At 40.6% G+C, this 20,297-nt stretch overlaps 1 protein-coding gene across 2 annotated transcripts in view; it reads left to right on the top strand.

The window, feature by feature from the left end:
* Positions 1 to 19,123: 19,123 nt before the first annotated feature.
* Positions 19,124 to 20,297, top strand: part of gbf1 (golgi brefeldin A resistant guanine nucleotide exchange factor 1) — a 96,127-nt gene continuing 94,953 nt past the window's right edge. For both annotated transcript variants that reach the window (XM_062430195.1, XM_062430194.1), the window contains exon 1: positions 19,124 to 19,552. The gene's annotated coding sequence lies outside the window, so the exon portion shown is untranslated. The remainder of the gene's footprint in view (positions 19,553 to 20,297) is intronic.

The following is a 20,297-nucleotide window of genomic DNA, read 5'->3' as shown; positions in this document are numbered from 1 at the left end:
ACACACACACACACACACACACACACACACACACACACACAAACATGTCAGTGTCAGACCTCCCACCGTTAAACCACAACACACACACACACACTACAGAGACAACTTCACAACTGCTTCGATAAATCATATGAGACTGTGAAGCAGTGACGGGCCTGTTCCATAATGACCTTTATAATATCACTATAATATCTCTGTAATATCCTTATTTTTCCTGTCACTCCAACAATATTCTTACACTAATAATCATATAAATAACAGCCTATAAAGCTTCTGTGGTGAGTTTACACAGATCATCCTGTTTCATATTTGATATAATATTTCAGTGGTTGATAGGTTCATGGAGATTTATAGCTCTATAAACACTCCTCTAATATTCCTGAGGATCATTTTTATATGATGCTGTAAGTCCCGATTCATGTGTTGAGCATATTTATTACAGGACTAGTTTCCGTGCTCATTCTATAATAACCTATAAAATATAATGCATCACTTTTCAACACAACACAGGTGATATTTTCCTTTACACGTTGTGACAGCAGCACTGACGCATCCATGACGCATTTGTCATTATTTCGCTTGATAATTATTGTTATAGAAAGCATAACTCACTTTATTAGAATGAAAATAAAATTGATAGATTTTTTTTTTTTTTTTTTTTTTTAAATACAAAAGGCCTTTAAAATACATTTTTGGTTGAGGAACCTCTCATTGTACCTCCTGCACCTCTCAGTTCACTATATGTCAATAGGTCCAGTCTCTATTTGGGTATAAGTTTCTTCATTCAACACGCCTCCATGTGATGTGGGTTTGTGTGTATTTGTGTCATTTTCTGTTTTTATTTCCTCTTCGATCTTTCCATTCAACCCTGGGTTGCGGTTGTAATCCTGATCCATTTATAGGAGCCTGACATAAGCTGTTATAACAAGACCTGCCCCTGAGTTTGACTCTATTTTGGGCTTCATGAGGGGAGAGCAATAGAGTTGTTGCTGTAAAATACACGGTGACATTTCCAAGCCGAATTACAAGCCGGTGAGGTACAACTGTTGCTCAATGGAGCCCCCCAAAAATAGCTGATGGTTTATTTATCCGAGAGCAGTTAACACCTTGAACATGTGGGGGCCACAAACACTCCCAACGTCCAAGCTGAGAGATGATTTATATCCTCGCTGGCTATGAAGTCACAGAGAAGCCTCACATTTGTCCTCCACTCCGCTCCAGTAGTGTGTGATTCTGATTCTGACGTTTTGTCAGGATAAAAAGCAGTCAGCTTTGATTTGTTTTACCTCACAGATCTGTGACGTAATCATTAGTTTAATAGCTCACATTTACAATTTATTCTCTTATTGTAGCACATCAATTTTAAATTATTTGACATTTATTTTTCAGGGTCACATTTGACCCATTTTTACATTTGAGAGCTGTGAAAAAAACATGTACTTTTTCTAATGTGACTCCCAAATATACACAAATTAAAAAAAATTAAAAAAAACTTTTCCCCCCCTTTTTTTTGTGCAGCTGATACACATATTTGAATATGCAAATTTCCAAATCCGACCTATGTTTATTCCAAAATTCTAAACATTTCCCATTCTTCATATTCTACTAAATATTATGGAGCATATATAGTGATTGTGGATGTCTTTTTTCCCCCATAGATAAATATAATACACTCTGTTTGATCTCTGACAGCTTCATTAAGGATTAATCAAACATGTATTAATGACTGATGGTGAATTTATGAATGTGAATACACGTAGAGACTAATTATGAGTCAGAATATGAACAGTATGTAAAGGGTTAAAGAGGAAATGCAAACAAAGGGAAATGAATAAAAGCAGGCATTAAGTGAAGGCCGGGCTCACTTTTAGGATACATAAGCAGGTGTTATTATTTGCCCTCCTTGTACAACCTCAAGTCTAAATGTTCAGAGGAAAGTCTTAGAGCACAGTGAATGCATGTCATCAAAGATTTAAAAAGGCGTTAAACCTCATCCCTGCGAATCAAACGCTCACTTTGATCCGGGTTTAACCAGCCCTGTTCACTGCGCGCTGGTTGCCAGTTTCTCTGTGTGTAGTCAGCGTTGTGGTTGTGGACAGTGAGCCCTCCCCCCCCCCCCCCATCCACCATCAACCACCACCCCCTCACCCCCCGCTGTGTTTCCCTGCTCACTGTTTGCCACCATGCCAGTCCTTTGTGTGCCAGTCACATGTGACTCCTGCCGGGGTTAAATCTGAAGCCTAGATGGAGGAAGAGGAGGAAGAGGAGGAGGAGGAGGAGGAGGCGGGGCTCAGAGCGTGGCATGGCGTCAAACAACCCCCCCAATACACACACACACACACACACACACACACACACACACCAACAACGCATTGTACAACTTGGCTGAACTATTGAACCAGACTCACTGTCACCATTTGAAGTTGTTGAAATGACATTATTTCCATCGGCACTCTTTGAACATCAGTGAACGCTTCACACTCTATCAGCTGCTCTACTTTTAGAGCTGAGCAGCCTCTATAGTCCCTCTGAATCTGTTCAAAACACCAAGAAACCAGGAGATGCACTGCTATCTTCATCAAATATATTCATCAATGAAATACTAGAATTTAAGTTGAAATGAAATGATCTGAAATCTCATATTTGTAGCTTTTTTCTTTTTCTTTTTTTTTTTTAAATCCAGGAGCAGGACTTTTTAAAATCTTGAGGATATGAATCCAAACCTCCCCGAAGACCAGCCACCAAAAAAAAAAGCCCCACTCATTAAACTAATAGTTTCCACATCAGTTTTATCTCTCAAATTGCTGCTTCAAAAAGCTGATTATATTTTCATTTAGCTCGTAGATTCTCTCTGATATCAATGAGATTTGAAGATAATTAGGTCTAAAAGACAGAAGCATCATCTCATTTGTAGAATTGAAACTCCTCTTCAAGGTTGTTTAAACTCACACATTTCCGGACAAAATGAGGATGTGACCTCTGCTCCGTCCTGTAAGGGACTGAAGGAAACGTTTAAAAGCTATAAAAATGATTTGGGATGAAAGTCATCAAAAGATCATTTTAGATATTAGTTTTGCTACTATTGCTCTAAATCACTGATACACAGTTCACTGGCTCATCTTTTACATTTGAAGAAATCAGAGAGAGAGAGAGAGAGAGAGAGAGAGAGAGAGAGAGAGAGAGAGAGAGAGAGATTGATGATTCATGGTTGCATTTTTAAAAGTAGGCAGCATGAGCAAAGCAACATCTTTCTTCTTTTATCATCAGCTGAGGCAGCAGTCACATTTCAATCATTTGCCTCTTTTTTTTGGCTGACTAAAGTTTTTTCAGCATTTTTTCTGTCCTGACAGTTAAAGTCATGTAGACATGACTGCAGCTAAAGTCATGTAGACATGACTGCAGCTAAAGCCATGGTCCGATCTACCATATGGGCAAGTGCCCAGGGGCCCTTGACTAGAAATGGTCCCTCAATGTTCGGAGAGAAACAAGTGAGCCTTATTGTTTCCTTTCTTTTTTGATGCTGTTGTTGTCAGGCTCTACAGAAATACATCACAAGGCCGATTCTCTTAATGTTGATCATTACGATCACTGTCAGAAACCTGGTATGTCCAAAACTAAGTATGGATTTACAAAGTTTCCACCTGACAGTAGTTATCCAATCAGAATAAAATAAAAGTAGTTAGGGGGGGGGGGGGGGGGGGGGGGGGGGGGGGGGGTATGAGCTTCAGTGCCCAGGGGCCGCTGGGGGTCTTAACGCAACCCTGCTACAGATGCATCAACATAAAGTACTAAAGACACAACGACTCTAAAACTCCTTTCAATCAGTTTTTAGAACAAAGTAACTCGAAACAAAAACATATTTTAAATCCTTGACTTAGAGGAAATTCATCATCTCAGTCATCACTGACAGTAAATGTTCTAACTGTGTTTTTAAAAGTCCTAACAGTTCCTAGAGCTCCATCATTCAGCCACTTGTCAGCTTGAATGTTAAATCCTCCACTGAGACTACAGAACATATCATCTCTGAGTATTCCTTTAAACGAAGCAAAATACAGCTGCACTAAAGCCAACCTGTATATTCTGATTAAAGGTTTAGTAGTTTATTACCGTTTAACATGTGACATGTGACAGGTCAGACAACATTATTCTTCCATCAAACACACATTGTGTTCTGTTCCTTCGTCTCGCTCCTGTCATCAGAACAGAACAGAACAGAACAGCACCGTGGCTCTTATTTAAAAGTGTATTTTCATATTTGTCAGTACTAACACTGCGAACATTTCGCCGGAGACTTTAAAGAGAGACTTACATCTGTTTTTTGTTTCGCATCCGTGAGAATGATCGGGAGCATTTCACATAAGATTAGAAGACAGGAAAATGGGTATTGTGGTGTCAGCCGGAGGCTATCGCTGCATCCCTGGGAAAAAATGATGCGAGACTGAGGATAAGGTCAAGTCTCCCAGTAGAGAGATTACCTTGGTAAGCACACTGCCTCTGTGTTGTGGCTTTGGATTAATGAGCCTCTGATATGGATTTGTGGGTTAAAGTTGACTTGCGGGTCAGAAAGCTCAGTTTTCTCTGGTTCATAACCGCACAAATGTGCTTACATTTTTCCCCGTTGATTTGGCAGAATGACTCCACAAAAAGACGCTGACCTGTGTCTGTTTTTGGATTTTAAAATGTCTGGACTGAGAGAATGACACCTTCATTTTTTCAAATTCAAGCTCATGTCTTTGCTTTTCTGTGTTGAATTTGTTCCGATGTTCAATTTCTCTCATTTAATGCGCGACTTTTCCTGATCTGTCATTTGAGCGAGCCTCATCTGATGGAGCTGTAGCACATGTCTTCATAACCTGCCATGATCAAATGATACAGCACATTACTGCTCTGGCAAACATAACCCACCATCATGCTATCATGCTGTATGCGCTTGCTCACTTCTTTTGGTGAAGCTTATTTATTTCCCTGGAGAGAAAAAAAAAACCCGCACAACTCAGCGCAAATGTGCAGCGCAAAGACGCAACAGATGAGTTTAACACAAGCAGTTTATTTTAGATTTAATTCTGAGAAATTAAAAAAATAAAAGTAAACTAGACCCTTCTTACTTTTTGTTCAAGCGGTGTTACCTTTGCTGTGGATCTGTCTCGACTCTTTTCTCTGGATTTAAAAATAAAAACACTCCACAAAATGAATCCGGCTCGCTGTCGGTGTTCAGTCAGTCAGTGTACTCTCCTGACAGAGCAGCTGTCCCCTTTGTGAGTGCGGAGACCAGGTCTAGTATCAGCAAGGTCCAGTATTTTGGTCAGAAATATGAATGTGAGCCAGTCCTGGGGGGCTATATCCGCCGCAGCGGAGTGATGGATGGACAGGCGGCCTGGTGTCAATGTGCTGCTGAGAGGCCGGATGGTTTGGCAGCGAGGGGGGGGGAGTGCGGGTGATGCAAGCCAGTCATTTTGTCCAGAACAAGGTGTCAGTACCACCGCCACCCCCCCACCCCACCACCCCTCCCCACCCTGCTACACACACACACACACACACACACACACACACACCGGGGGCGCCACATGATTATATTTCCGAAATCAAGAACCCCATCCCCTCCTCCTCCCTCTGGGCTCAATATGGCCAACAAGCTATCACTGAACTAACAAGCAGGCTTGATGCGCACAGTAGCCATATAGCTGACAGTCACATTGATCACTGAGGTTAAAGACTAGCTGTGTTGATGGTGATCACCCTCTGTCGTTAGTAGCACCCAACATGACACCTGGATCAACTTTAGGAAAAATCTGGTGCACCTTATCCACGAATCACAGTGGCTATCAGAAGGGGCTCCAGCTATTTCCTGGAGACGTAGTGGCAGCGTTACAGCCACCTTTATACATCTATACATGTCCACATCCACCCGACAAGCTGCTCCGCCGCCTCCGCGCTTAAATAACATAGGTGGGATAAGAGTGCGTGTTTACTGTCATTGCTGGGGGGTTTGGGTGTGTGTGTGTGTGTTTGGATGTGTGTGTGTTTGGGGGGGGGGGGGGGGGGGGGGGGGGGGGGGGTCGTGTTCAGAAATGGACGCAAATCAACAGCAAGATGGGAGAATTGGGTTTGCATAAGCTGGGGCGCTTTGCATAAACAGTCACCAGGTGACACTGATCTCATTAAAATATATATCTGGTGATAATAATAATAAAAAAAATAATAATGGAAGTAAAAATCCTCTCATTTTTCGGGAGATTGCCGGGTCCATCTGGCGGTGCGCGAGACAGACTGCTTGCATTTCCACGGACTGCAGGCATTAGCCCGGGAATTATTCATAAACGCGTCGAGAATTAATTCCCGGGATTAAGAGTTGATTAAGATGTGTGTCACTTTGCTGTCTGAGAACTTATTAAGGGCCTCCTCGAAGAGGCGGCAGATGGAATTTCAGCCCAATGTTTGTAGATGTTAATTTCTGCCCTCCTATAACAGACATTTGCATATGATTGAGGGAGCGAGGCCGAGCAGTCCTGCAGCACAATCACAGTCTCCGTGCACACACAGAGGGAATAATTGGCTGTGCAAGTCCACAGCAGTGATTAACACACAGCTCTACCACATCAACTATTTATTATGGTCCATCAAAAATTATATTTCACTGGTTCGACTCAGTCTACGAGTGTAAAACAACCTGAGCTATTTCATTAAGAGGAAATTATTTAAATTGAGAGAAATGAACCCAAGTTAATCTCACCTCTTTATGATAATTGTCGATTTTTATTAAGTGGTGAATTGTTACGTTTTGGTGATAATATTAATTTTTAAAAATGTGAATATTTTAAAAATGTGTATTTTGCCTTTAAGTTGATCATTTTAAAAGTCACTAAACATGAATATAAAAAATATCACAAACGTCGCTTTCAATTGATGTAAATGCATATTTTAATCTGCACTATTAATTTCTTTCTTATTTAATGTAACAGAATAATGCGAGTTAAAGTTGAATGAAAATCCCAGCTGTAAAGTGGAATAAAGTCGTTTTTGTTCTCCGCTGTGATGACAAACTATGAAGCATGATGTTTAAATGAAACATGTTTTCACTGTATTACAGTAATGACCTTTCAGCTCAACAGGCCGCGGCCTACTGCACACGGTTGGGTGATAACCAATAAAAGAAATATTTACATTGTACCTTCAGGCCAAACGTGAACTAAGATTAAACAAATGTTATTTTCATATGTCCTGACCTGGGAACAGATGCAAAAGAGGGAAGTGCAAAAGGTGTGCTGCAGACTGTCCAACCCGCTGCGTCTTCTTCTTACATTAGATAATAAACGGCCTTAAAATCCAATCCTTATTTTTCTCCTGTAAAATCAGCCGCAGTCTAAACCAATCAGGCCTTGTATATCATATATAAGCTTACACAATAATAAAGATAAATACAACTTGTAGCTTACAACTCATGCACCGAGGCCTCTATGTTCATTTTCATACACGTGTTTTTTATTTATCGTTTATTTTCAACTAATTGGGCTCCAAGTTTAATGAAGTATTACCTTCCTTCCTGACGTTAATATAAATCTGGGAGAAAAAAACAAACAAAAAAACATCCGTGAGACAGATCCGAGACGCAGCTGAAAGGTCCGGAGAAAGGCTGCTAAGTGGACCGTTTATTGTTTCATTGCTCTTTTTGTTCGTTTGTTTCATTGTTTGTTTTCAAGTCAAAACAAAAAAGAAAATTCACCCTCAAATACTAAAACGTCATAATTTTTGTAATTGTAACGGAAATATTAAAACAGTATTGAAGTGTGTGTGTGTGTGTGTGTGTGTGTGTGTGTGTGTGTGTGTGTGTGTGTGTGTGTGTGTGTGTGTGTGTGTGTCCGCGCTCGCGTTTGTTTGTTTTTTGTGTGCGTGTGTATGAGAGCGTGTATGAGTGTGTAGGTTATGTCTGTGTGTGTGTGTGTGTGTGTGTGTGTGTGCCTGTGTGTATGAGCGTGTGTGTGTGTTTGTGTTGGGGTGGGGGGGGGGGGGGGGGGGGGGGGGGGGCACAGCTCTGTTTTGCTGCTCTCAGTCTCTTGTGGCTCGGCAGCCACCTGCCACCTATCAATTTCCTCCACATCCCCAAATATTTTTGACCTCCCAAATATTTTCACAACGTCCGCCTCTGTGAAGTCCTGCAAGAGAAAACGTAGCGAGCGAAAAACACGATAAATCAGTTTAATACTATCGAAGACGAAAAAAAAAACCTTTTTAGAGTTCCTATAGAAACTGTCTCTATCTTTTCCTCGCTGCAGGCCTCACACACACACACACACACACACACAGACGGAGAGTTTAGAGCTTCAGAGCTCTATTAATCACCTCTATTAATCACTGATGGTCACCAAATCTTACAAACGTAATATAATAATAATGATGATAATAATTCAGAAAGGCCGTATTGACACGGAATCATTACACGCGTTTTTTTCTCTTTGATTAAAAGTTCAAAAATATTTGTTGAGCATTTTTGAATCACGGTGATCATCTTTGTGTGCGCGCAAGATGCACACATGTATTATTAAAATAAGTATTATTTTTAGTTATATGTGTTATTTCTCATCAGCTTCATCGTGTGTTAATCTCATCAGGAGTCACGTTGAAAAGTTAACTCCCACTGCTCATATTATACCTTTTCTATTAATTTGCTGTACTAGTAATACTGTGTCTAGAGTCCTGAAAAAAGTTGATTCTTCACTCTTTAACTTCCATATAGAAAACTGCTAAATGAAGCCCTGATAGTTCATGAAGCCTCTACTTTACATCTCGGCTAAATGTGGTCAACTTTTACGCACCAATAAAATAAAGCTGGACTGTTTCCAGCCGAAGACTGAAAGAGGTTTTTTTTTTTTTTATAAAAAAAGATAGAGGAAAGAAGGGGAGTGAGTGCGGTTATTTGCACTTACATCAGATCCCGGTCTGGTTAAATTAATCCGTGGAAAAGGCAAAGAGCTTTACTGCAGGCTGATGATTGTCCTGGCCTCAGGTTTGCTGGTGACATGGACAAAAAGTTCCTCGGTGCGTCAAAAAGCCAGAAAAGCGTCAGTGAACCCGTCAGTTTCCTTCTTTCTTCGTCTTCACTCTGTGCTGTCAGACATGAAGGCTGTGGAGGAGTGAGGCTTCATCCCCACACAGAGTATAGGGAGGGAGGGAGGGGGAAGGAGGGCTGTGGGGGGCTGACTTCATGCTAAATATTGTGTGTGACAGGTCCACTGTAGAAAGGACGGCCCCCTACTCTCTCTCTCTCTCTCTCTCTCTTTCTCTCTCACTCTCTTTTCTCTCTCTCTCTCTCTCCCGCGCGCACACGAGGTACACACGCATTTTAACCCCCACCCCACCACCGCCTCCTCCCTTCCCCTCCCTCTCCCATTGGCTCCAAACATTCTCTCCATCTCTTTCTCTCTGCAGCCTCCACACAGCAGCTTTTTATTGACTTTTTAAATTTTACCTACACAGTGTCAATCAGGATTTCAGAGGTGTGGAGATTTTATATGGCAGCTTATATCATCATTATATTGTTTTGTATAATTAGTTTTGGTATGTTTTTAACTATGAAGTTGAACTAAAACAGTCAACAGTTCATTTTAAGCAAAATAAAACACAGGAGGAACAGCAAGAACCAAAGTTCCTTTTTAAGAATTTGAGACTTTTTGACTTTCGGGCACACTGTTGTAGCACATGAATGCATTTGTACTAATTTTGACTCACAAAGAAGATGGTGTATCTCTTTGCCCTGGGCCTTGTCTTACAGAAAAGGCCCAGGCTGGCTTGTCCTGTTGCCACAGTCCCCACTTTACAGTGGGACTCTGCCTCCTCCAACGATTTGTCAGGTCTCTATTTCCTGCCAATTCATACCTCTATATCTTTGGGTTCCTGGAATCTCTGTACTGAAGAGCTTCTCTTGGTTGCGCTACCATTAACTCTTAAGTGAGGCTGCAATATATTACTGCTCCTGTACAGTACTACACTTTTTAAGCCTTGAATCCAATAGACAGACCTGACTTCTCCACCTTGGTGAGCCAGGCCTCAATCTCCTGTTCGGTCCTCTTAATGGGATCTTTCAGGCTGGAGTCAAACATCTTCCCCAAACTCTTAACTGTGATGTTGATTTCAGCCTTGAGGCCTGGCTCTCCGAGGTGGACAAGCCAGGTTTTAGCCACCGCTTTCCACTTCTTTAGCACCATGGATTTTGATATGACGAGTTTGAAACTCATCCTTTCCCAAGTGTTGAGCTTCTAACGTTGTGATATTTATCTGCTGCCCAGGACAGATGTTGCTGCTGTGATGGTGAGATCAATGAATGCTCTGATCAGTGGCTGCCATGTGCCTTACTTCGTCCAGGGGGCCTCAGCTGATTTGGCCACCATGTTCAAAGTGGCTAAAGGTGTAAAAAAGGGGCTAAAAGGTGTTAAAATTAGTCTCACAGCTTTAGGACAGATGGAAGATTTTTATAAAACTTATTTGGAAATGTGTTTCAAATGTCAAATCAAAAGTATAAGACACATATATTATTGCAGGTCGTGGTGGCCCTAGGCCGAGCAATGAAACCCAAACATCCCTCTACCCAGCCAAGCTCATCAGCTCCTCCTTGGGGATCCCAAAGCATTCCCCGGCCAGAAGAGATATGTAATCCCTCCAGCGTGTTGGGTCTATCCTGGGGCCTCCTCCCAGTTGGATGTGCCTGGAACACCTCAAAAGCAAGGCGTCCAGGAGGAATCCTCACCAGGTGCCTTTACCACCTCAGCTGACTTCTTTCAATGCGATAAGTGGTGGAAAATGGTATAGATGGACATATTTTATATTATAAGGCCAACTCAAGTTTGTGAAAGAGGGGTGTAAGCTGATTGGTTCTTGTGGCTACTGATGCCCCTTGGCTTGAGAACACCCACATTAGACTGACATCCTCCCAAATAAGGGGGCTTACTTGTTGCAGGATTTCAGAAACTCCTGAGAGGGAATAACCTAAGAAGAAGAAGTGGCTACACTATGCATTCTAACAATGAAGAGGATGTATTACCTTTTTCCCCCACATATCATCAATCACTCATTTTGACTACATAGTTTACTGACATTAAAAATGTTCTAAATTTCATACAAAAGTTGCAAATTTGACAATAAGTGGAAGAATGCATGGCTATAAATCCATTCAAAGTTATATATTTTGTCTGACTTTGTGACACATTTTATCTTTATATTCCTGCAGACGTTACATTTTGATGCAAACGTTAGGGATGTTGTGACTTTTCTATCAATCCATCCATCCATCCATCCATCCGTTTGTTAGGCTCAGGTTCAGAGGATGATGATAGTGACATGATTGAATGCAGAACATCTCAAAGAGTGATTGCTTTATCCTTTTATTATCACATTATATTTCCCCTTAAGAACCTGTAAAGTTGGAAAAATCATCTTATTCCAAAGTGACAATATAATTTATAATCTATATCAAGACTCCTGTGAATGAGTTTATTAAATAGACTGAAACAAAATTTGGTAGCACACCATGAGGTTTACATTTGAGGGTTTTTGGTGTAATGTCTCAACAACTATCCGTCTTGGATAGATTTCCATAAAATGTGGTACAGACCCCTATATTGACCTCAGGAGTAATTGAAATAACTTTGGTGATGTTTTAACTTTTCATCTACCACCATCATCAAGTCAAGTGTTTAATTTGTCAGATATATTGGTTAATGTTGACATACCTGCAAAACTAATGACATTCCCATTAAAGGCCGTGTAAAGTGAATTCAGACATTTTCACTAAACACATTAAATAGGTCATAAATGTATTTCTAAAAAAGGTGTAAAAAGCATTTCAACCATTTAGATTTGAATTGTGGAGCTAGGCTTCACAAACTGTGTTTCAAGATTTCTGTGTCTGGATTTAATGGGCGGGTCTGAAAATCACAACTACGTTATGTAACGTGGCGTTAAACCCGCCCCTGCTGCTTTAGAGGTGTAAATACATTCAGCCCACACTACTACTACTACAGTCTACAGTCTACAGTTAGCCAGTTAGCTGAGCTAGCCGCCAAGCTAGCTGCTTAGTTAGCAGCAGTGTCGCTACCCGATGTGAGTCGCTACCCGATGTGAGTCACACATGCGCAGTAGCGTCCGCCATCGTCCGCCATCTTTGACAGCTACTTACGGCAACACCACTGGGACAAACTACTGTTATATGTTGGAAAGATGTATTTCATACACGTTTCAGCAGTTGGATGCAATTTGCACAAAGTATAGAAACAATAGAAGTTCAACACAAGTTTGTACATCTGTATGTAACCGGGGAAGTATTAATACACAAGCGTGTTTTTCGCGCATGCGCAATGTCGCTACCCGATCAAGCTGCCAATGTGAGTCGCGCATGCGCAGTGTTCAATAGTTTTTTAAATATAAACTTTATTGATATATCCTGATCTGAGTTAGCAGCCGATGTGACTGGGACTTTTTTCTTTTTACTTAGACTCTATATTTTTTTTAAAAAGCCCTCAAAGGAAGTATTTATGAGTATTAATGTGAAAAATACACAGACACGCAAACTTTCCTCGGGTCACGTGTGTAATGACTGCTAGCGCTACACTCCCTCTGCTCGAGCCCTGCAGTTACTACACAACGCTACTGCTGCTGTTAGATTAACATTATACACATAAAACATGAGGAAACACAGAAGTCAAAGATGGTGGACGATGGCGAACATACTGCGCATGTGTGACTCACATCGGGTAGCGACTCACATCGGGTAGTGACAAGCAGAAAGCTCTCAGACGTATCGTCCATGTTTCTGGTAGAGGTGGTGACTTTGATTGACAGGTGACACTTGGTAGGGGGCGGGGTTTCAGCGGACTTGGCGGGCACTCCCACAGCGTTTGGGAGCAGAGAAAAAGGTTGATTTTTACACAACTTTGAAGCCTAATTTCATATATTTGGCGATTTTTTTAATCATTCAAATTTGGCAGGGTGGTTAACAACACTACAGCCAGCATGGCTGTACACTCGTTCGTCTGTTACTTGAAATGTGGACATTTGAAACAAAAGTAAAAATCATTTAAATGTTTAACACCCGCCACTACAATGGAAATGTCAATCGAAAATCATCTGGGACTTATATTTCATGAACAGTGGAGGTTTGGGATGTATGGAGAGAATCAACTTACAGTTACACTGATAGAAAGAAAACTATGAATCACACGTATTTGAAGAGTGTTAACACATTCTTAACACACCTGTGGGCTTTGAGATATGGTGTTGGTGTACACATTTGTCATCTTTCACTGACCTTTGCTGGTGACGCTGGAGCTCTGATGCTTGCTAAACTGACTGTCACAGTCAGTTAGGTATGAAAGTGACCAAAACTCAAATGCAGGTGTATTTGTTTAACTGTAACACCTGGTGTGTGAAAAGCATGCTGCATGCCAGCACTGATAAACCGCTTTTCAGTATTCTGTACTGCAGGCGATAGTGAACTGTGTATGCAGATGAGGACAGTTAACGTCTCACAAATGGGAGACAACCCACTATATAATCACTTATTATATATAAATGTAAAAGTTGGGTCCTCCATCATTATCAAAATACCAAATGAGGGAATATCTTTTGCAAGGATGAAGTTGAACCTTTCAGCAGAGTTCTATCTATGACAAGGAATACTGAAGCTATTCTGAAGGCTAGTAGTGGAACAACATTTTACTAACAGCTGACATTGTTTTTTCATTTCATCCAGTCTGTATCTTGTCTTGGAGAAATGTGTTGGTGGACCCTGCCTATAGTCTTTATGCAAAGTTGGGTTCATTCATCATCACCCAGCTTTAGGCAGTATCAAACCTCTCTTCTACTTCACAGAAGAAAAAAAATCAAATGAGTGTATTTCCAAAAATATTGCATGATTCATTTCAAACTTGGACATCATGGACATATTTAGATCCAGTATGTTTAAAATGTACTGCCTTTAGGCCAACGTAAACAAAATTAAAGCTGTAAGCTGCGATGATTGGGCCCTCGCACAACCACACATGTCGGGCTGTGGCGCAATCGAAGGTTTGCTTCACAGCCATGTAGATGTCTTCAGACCCAGGCCTTTATTGGACATGGCACTAATCATATGTCATGTTCTAGTATATGACATGGAGAACACTAAATTTCATGTAAATGGGATATTGAAGCATAGATGTGTTTAGGCCAGGACTCTTATCAACAATGAGAAATTGAGTGCAGATTGGAACATGTCTGTTAAAGTTACAGCAGCTTCCTGCTTCATTGCAAAACATCACAGTTTGTCATGGTGCCACGGCAAGGGTGTTTGATGAAGATTTTAGATTTTTATAATTTATAAATGCAAAGGTCTTAAGGTGACACTGAGTACATTTGGAGAGGGTCCAGTTTAAAATGTAGGAGGAGTTCGTTAAAATAAAAGGCCTGCAAGTGGCAAAAAATAAGCCAAAATTGCAAAGTTAATTAGATATAGCCAACTTCCTGTTAGAGTTAGGGTATGGCTTCATGAGGCTTTTTTATGTGTCTGGACATGATACTCCGGCCTACCAAATTTCATTCTTCTATGTCAATAGAGCTGGGTATTGGGTAATACCTTAGTCTAAGGCAGGGGTCATTTTAGTTCAAGGGCCCACTAAAACCATTGCATAATAATGTCCAAATAATATATAATATACATACTATAATTTTACTATAATAAACCATCTATTTTACAAATTATTTTGCACAGAAGCTGCTGATTGATGTTCAATATATGAATGGTTTAAATATGATGGTCAGGGTGGAAAAAAAATCTCAGAAGAAGCCGAAAAATTAGAATTACTTTTCTGCAATTTTCATACTTTGCACATTTATCCAGTGAGCCTGTACCCCTTGGCGGGCCGGCTCTGGCCCACGTGCCGTATGTTTAACACCCCCGGTTTAGGTAAAATAACCATGTTTTAACCTTTGCTCAATGCGTTAGTGTGAAAACACAACTCTGCACAAAATAATGTGCAAATCCTGATTTACTATCGGATCAAATAATTATTAAATGATACTAACTCTCAGTCCAGACACTTATCAATACAGTCACTAATCAGATTGTATTGAGGTTCAATATGCAGCGCTATAACGGGAGGAGGGTGCATGTAGGTTGTGCAATGGAGAGACTTCTTGTGACCTAAAATTGGAAATTGGAAATGTGGACTATAGTCTCATGTCAGGCACATATTTTTATCCTTGTGAGCATGCCCTCAGGTTGAAACGTTGAAGTACTGCTCAAAATATCTCTCACTGTTAGAGGAACCCGTGATAAACAAGCTTCCATTTACAACGTCCACATCTTTCAAACAAAAACACACTCGCCAAATGTGACACAACTGTTTTGCAACACAAAGCGCATTAGTTTGTCCGAGCTTATGTTTGTATGTTTCTTAAAGCCAAAATGGTGAGTCTTTGTCTTCTTACCAGACACCAAGACAGTCCATCAACTTTCACTATATATGGTAAAACAAATAGTGAATATGACAAAGGCATCACTCCCTTAAGCAAGAAACCCTTACCTGATCCCAGTAAATTTGGAGTTTTGTCTTTAAGTATTCTGGATAAATGAGATGGTTAAAATGAAAGAAGTCTCACATTCCTATTCTTGTGCCTGTAATTAATGATGAATAGATTCATGTCCAAGACACTTATATAAATATTTTGAGTTTGGATGAAGGAAATGTAATCAAGCAAAATCCAGCTGTTTCAATGTGCAGCTGAACCGGGATAGGATACGGATATGGTAGATCAAATGAGGATATGCAACACAACATCATGGTTATTAAAGATGATTTCTGAGAAAGATGCTGCTTCTTTGAAGGCTGATGAATTAATGTGGATTTCAGATTTATATGTAATCCTCCCCCTTTAATGGATTACGCTGTTCTTCAAGCAACAATAAAGCAACCTGTCAATATGCTTTTGAGAACATTGCAAAGAAAAGTGTTGTTATTGCCTCGGTGGCACACACACGTTAACTGCTACTGGAGAAATATGACGCGAGTATATTTGCAGATGAAATGTTGAAATTACAAATCCCACAGGTGATCAAACACTTTGCAAAGAGCAAACAGAGGTCTGACACAAGTTGATTCAACATGCTTTAAATACAGAGAAATACTTTGAGTGTAGGTGTTCTGATTGCACAGAGAGATAACAGATTGTAGAACTGTATCTGTGAAAGCTTTGTACCTCTCTGTTACTCCCCCACCCAATATAAAGCAAACCTACTTGCGCACACACACACACAGATACATGCACACATGACTGAGGTTGCTAATACTACTGCTTTGTCCATCACTATCCTTGGGTTAGGGATACTCTGGGCAATTTTTGGGCAGTATTGGAAAAGCAGATGCATTTCAATACCATCATAATAATAAAGCTGTAGTTGCAGACTAGTGCAAACTAATCAGTAGATACATTCTAAAAGTGTCATGGTGGGCATTGAAATCCACATTCTAATGATGGCCTGAAGACAACACTATAGGCTATAACAGAGGAGAAGACAATAATGACTGGAGGTTCACAAGGAATATCATCTGGTGGTCCAGTTTGTAGGCTTTTTAGAGGATGACTGATGCTTCCACAGAGTCTCAGAGAAGTTGACCCTAGACTCTCCAGTCCTGTTTTCTGTTGAGGTGAATACAGGTACTTGTATGGCCATCCAGCTTCTATACACTACACTTGTGTGATCTATAACTAGTTCCTTGGTTTGTCACCTATATTTACATGATGCATGTATCATGTAGGCTAATGAAGCCTGACCAACCATTAGACATGAGCCTGGAGCTGTATAGATGTTGCTAGCAACTCACCCCAGCCATGCAAGCCATGGAAGAGAGGAAAATCCTTTGCTATCCCCTGCATGCTGCATGGCAAAAAGGCTAGTGCAAGAATGGATGAAGCCCCCTGCTCAACACAGCCGTGGATGTGTTCATGTTTCCCACCAGTATAAGCCAGTGTGTATAGTATCATTATATGGTGGCAAGGTTAATGTTTGTTAAATGGTTTGTGGGATCCAACCCAAACATGATTCAGAATCAAATATTGTATGGATATGTTACCAAATCACTTTTAAAACGTGTTTTGATAGTAATCTGTGTAGAGATGTTTCTTATAAAAACTCTAAACTCAACATACTGAAGTGCATCTGGACCCCATTTAGGAAACCCGTGATTGGTCAAAAGGACAAACATCTTCCATCACTGATCTCCACAAGTGGTATCAGAGCCAATATTGTAGAAATGTTGTGATGAGACTCTATGATAGTAAACTGAGAATGTCATTTTTCATATCTGAAAAAAAATTGTACTTTTGCACTTTACTAACTATACACAATGTTTAAAGCACCTACTTGAGTGTATTGAAGAAATGTATTGTTTGATATGGACAATCAGCTCTGAAAAGTCTGGCTTTTTGCTGTAACAGGACCTATTATGAGGACCCTATGCTATTATGGATTTTCAGCCATACAGTACCAGTCAAAAGTTTGGACACACTTTCTCATTAAAGCAAATGGGAAGGCGTGTCCAAACTTTTGACTGGTACTGTATATAAAATTACAATGTTAGAAGGTCGTTACATGGATAATGAGGTAAATGTATGTACAGGTGTCCAGTGTTTTTTTCTACTTTCAGCCATAGCTGATGTCAGTTTGTGACAGATTAACATGGTCATCTGTTCCAAGCTTTGTGTAAAGGTCACTTCTCTGCTCCACTAACATTATGGCATTTTCCCATTCATTTTTGGGGGTAGTCACTTTGAACCATGACTCAATTAAACAGCACAGCAAGGTAAAATAAGTAGTTTATCTGTTGTAGATTTGCTGGATGTCTGCAGCTCTTCATCAAACATCATCATCACTGTAGCTGTTTTTTCTTGTACTAATCCTTCCTGCATTATTTCTAACTGATCCGCTGGACAGCTCAGAAGCCCAATAGCTCAGAATATGTCCATATGTTGTTGTTCTGACCTGTTTTTAGCGCTGCTAATGAACCACCTCTAATTCAGTGAGGAACACATTTTTCATGATAAATGTCTCCTGTTATTTAGTCATTAAAATATTTTTATATGAAGCAATAAAGCAGGAAATGTTGGGTTTGCATCAGTGGGAACTTAACACGACTCTAATATGGCTACGGCAGGCCTCCTTAATGCTGCGTTCCATTTACCTCGCAAGTTGGAAGTTGGAGCAGGGAGTGACGTCACACCTGAGTTTGTATCATTCCAATTTAGAGGTCACAAAAAACAGTTCTACCCAGGTTAGCCATTGGTAGAAATAGCTACCAGTTGATAAAAATGCATGTTGCTGTATTTTGAGCATACAAATACTGTAGCAAGATATCCACAAATAGAAGTTGGATAGTGCTGTGTCTACGACGGATTTAATGTGACACAAATAAGACAAAACTGGCAATAAACAGGATATTACTACAACTTTCACACTGTTGATACACGGGGCAGCCATCTTGGATTTTGAGGTTTGGCTGGGGAGGTTTGTCCGACTTTCTGAGTTAAACGTCTGACTTCAGGGATAATTTCAGCTGAAATTTCTGACTGTGAACTTGGAAATGATGACTTCTGAGTACAACTGAAACAGGGCTGGCCATTCAGAACGGAATGGGGCCCTTAAAGAGACAGGCGCTAAGACTGCCTGTTAGAGACAGAGGCTGAACTGAGGTACTGCATGACGTGCCAGTAGCCTATAAGATCGAGATAGAGTCCTAGAATAAAAATATAGAGTTGGACCTGAGCATAATAGGTCGATCCCCTTTAAGAATTTGGGAATTGTGTATACAATTTGGTCAAAATAGTAAGAAAATGAATCAAATAGGACAGTGAATAGAGTTTCCTGTCATATTCAGTGCAAACAATACATTTCTCCCATGTAATAAAAAGTCAATGTTGTATGAGTAAAACAAATCGTGACAGTGGAGACGTAGGCGGTGCTTTCGTCACCAACCTTCGTCTCAACCTCTCAACCAAACTTCTCCACTCCTGCTGCGTTTGTCCCGCCCTCATCTCGCTGTAACACAAGTTATATTTCCTTATTTATGAATTCCTGTTATTCAGTATGAATGGGGAAAACAAACACGAGTACAAATACAGCTAAGGCTTTAATTGTCTGTGTCAACTCGTACTTTAAAGCTTTAAACAACGCTTAAAGTGATTAGTGTCCCAGCCTGTCAGTCAAGACTCTGTAGTCAAGCTCGGTTGGATGTGCAGAGCTTTTCCACGTCAGTGTGTTTACTGAGGGACTGACAGCTGCAGGAAGCTTCACTTTATTCACTAATGCAGCGCTTCATGACGGCTGAATGAATACGCGCTGTTTGGAAATATCACGTCCTCACGCAGTGGAATGTCCGCTAATGTCACTTTGTCTGTTTTATCGCAGTGAATTGAACTTCGGTCTTCTTCAGTCACTGTTGGCCGGCTAGCCTGCTAGCTTGCCGAGCTAGGCTAGCTAGCATTAACTAACGTTACAGCTTGACTCCATCTTTGAAATAGAAGCCATAAACAGGTAATGTGTGCATTTGTCGACAGGTGTGTTTTTTTTACTGTACAGAATCAATGACATGTAACTAACGTGTTTTCTGAGAGGACAAACACAAGAGGATACATTAGCCAGTTTACACGCTAGCCAGTTGAGCTAGGTGCTTGTAGACATGTTATCAGTCCAATTCACTAAATGAAACCAATCTGTGGACACTTCAATACATTGATATATATGAACTGAACTGCTTTTATGTGTCTTGTCGTTATGTATGTGTGTCTCAGAGGACTGTCAGCTGCCTATGAGTCTCTTATTGCGGTGGGTGGCTAGCCTGTTAGCCTGAGATGTTTCTGACTCAACTAACGTTAATCTAATCAGACAGTACCTTCCTATCTCACCTGACAGACGACCAGCTGCCTTCTATCTCTTGCTTTTGGTGTATTACTGTGTTATGTACGTATATCTCTTGTGTTTTGAGGGGTTTCATTGTGATTCTTTTAGGCTCACGTTTGAATGTGCTTGAGTCTTGGGTTTAATCAGCTGTTGATGTCTTTGTGTGAAGCTGCATGCAGAGATGTTGTAGTATTGTGTCAGCTGGTTGATGTCAGTGAGGGTTAAGAGCAAGATAGCCTATTCAGTAACATGCAGTGAAAGTAAAGCTCCTATAATGCCAACACATCACCATCCAAACTTAAAAAACAGCTTCACTGTTTTTCAAGTCTGCTTGAAACCAACAGTGAGGAGCCTTAATGAACACTGAATCATGTTTGTC

Source organism: Scomber scombrus, chromosome 12 (assembly GCF_963691925.1).
Source record: "Scomber scombrus chromosome 12, fScoSco1.1, whole genome shotgun sequence".
Lineage (NCBI taxonomy): Eukaryota > Metazoa > Chordata > Actinopteri > Scombriformes > Scombridae > Scomber > Scomber scombrus.
This window is presented reverse-complemented; position numbering and strand designations above follow the sequence as displayed.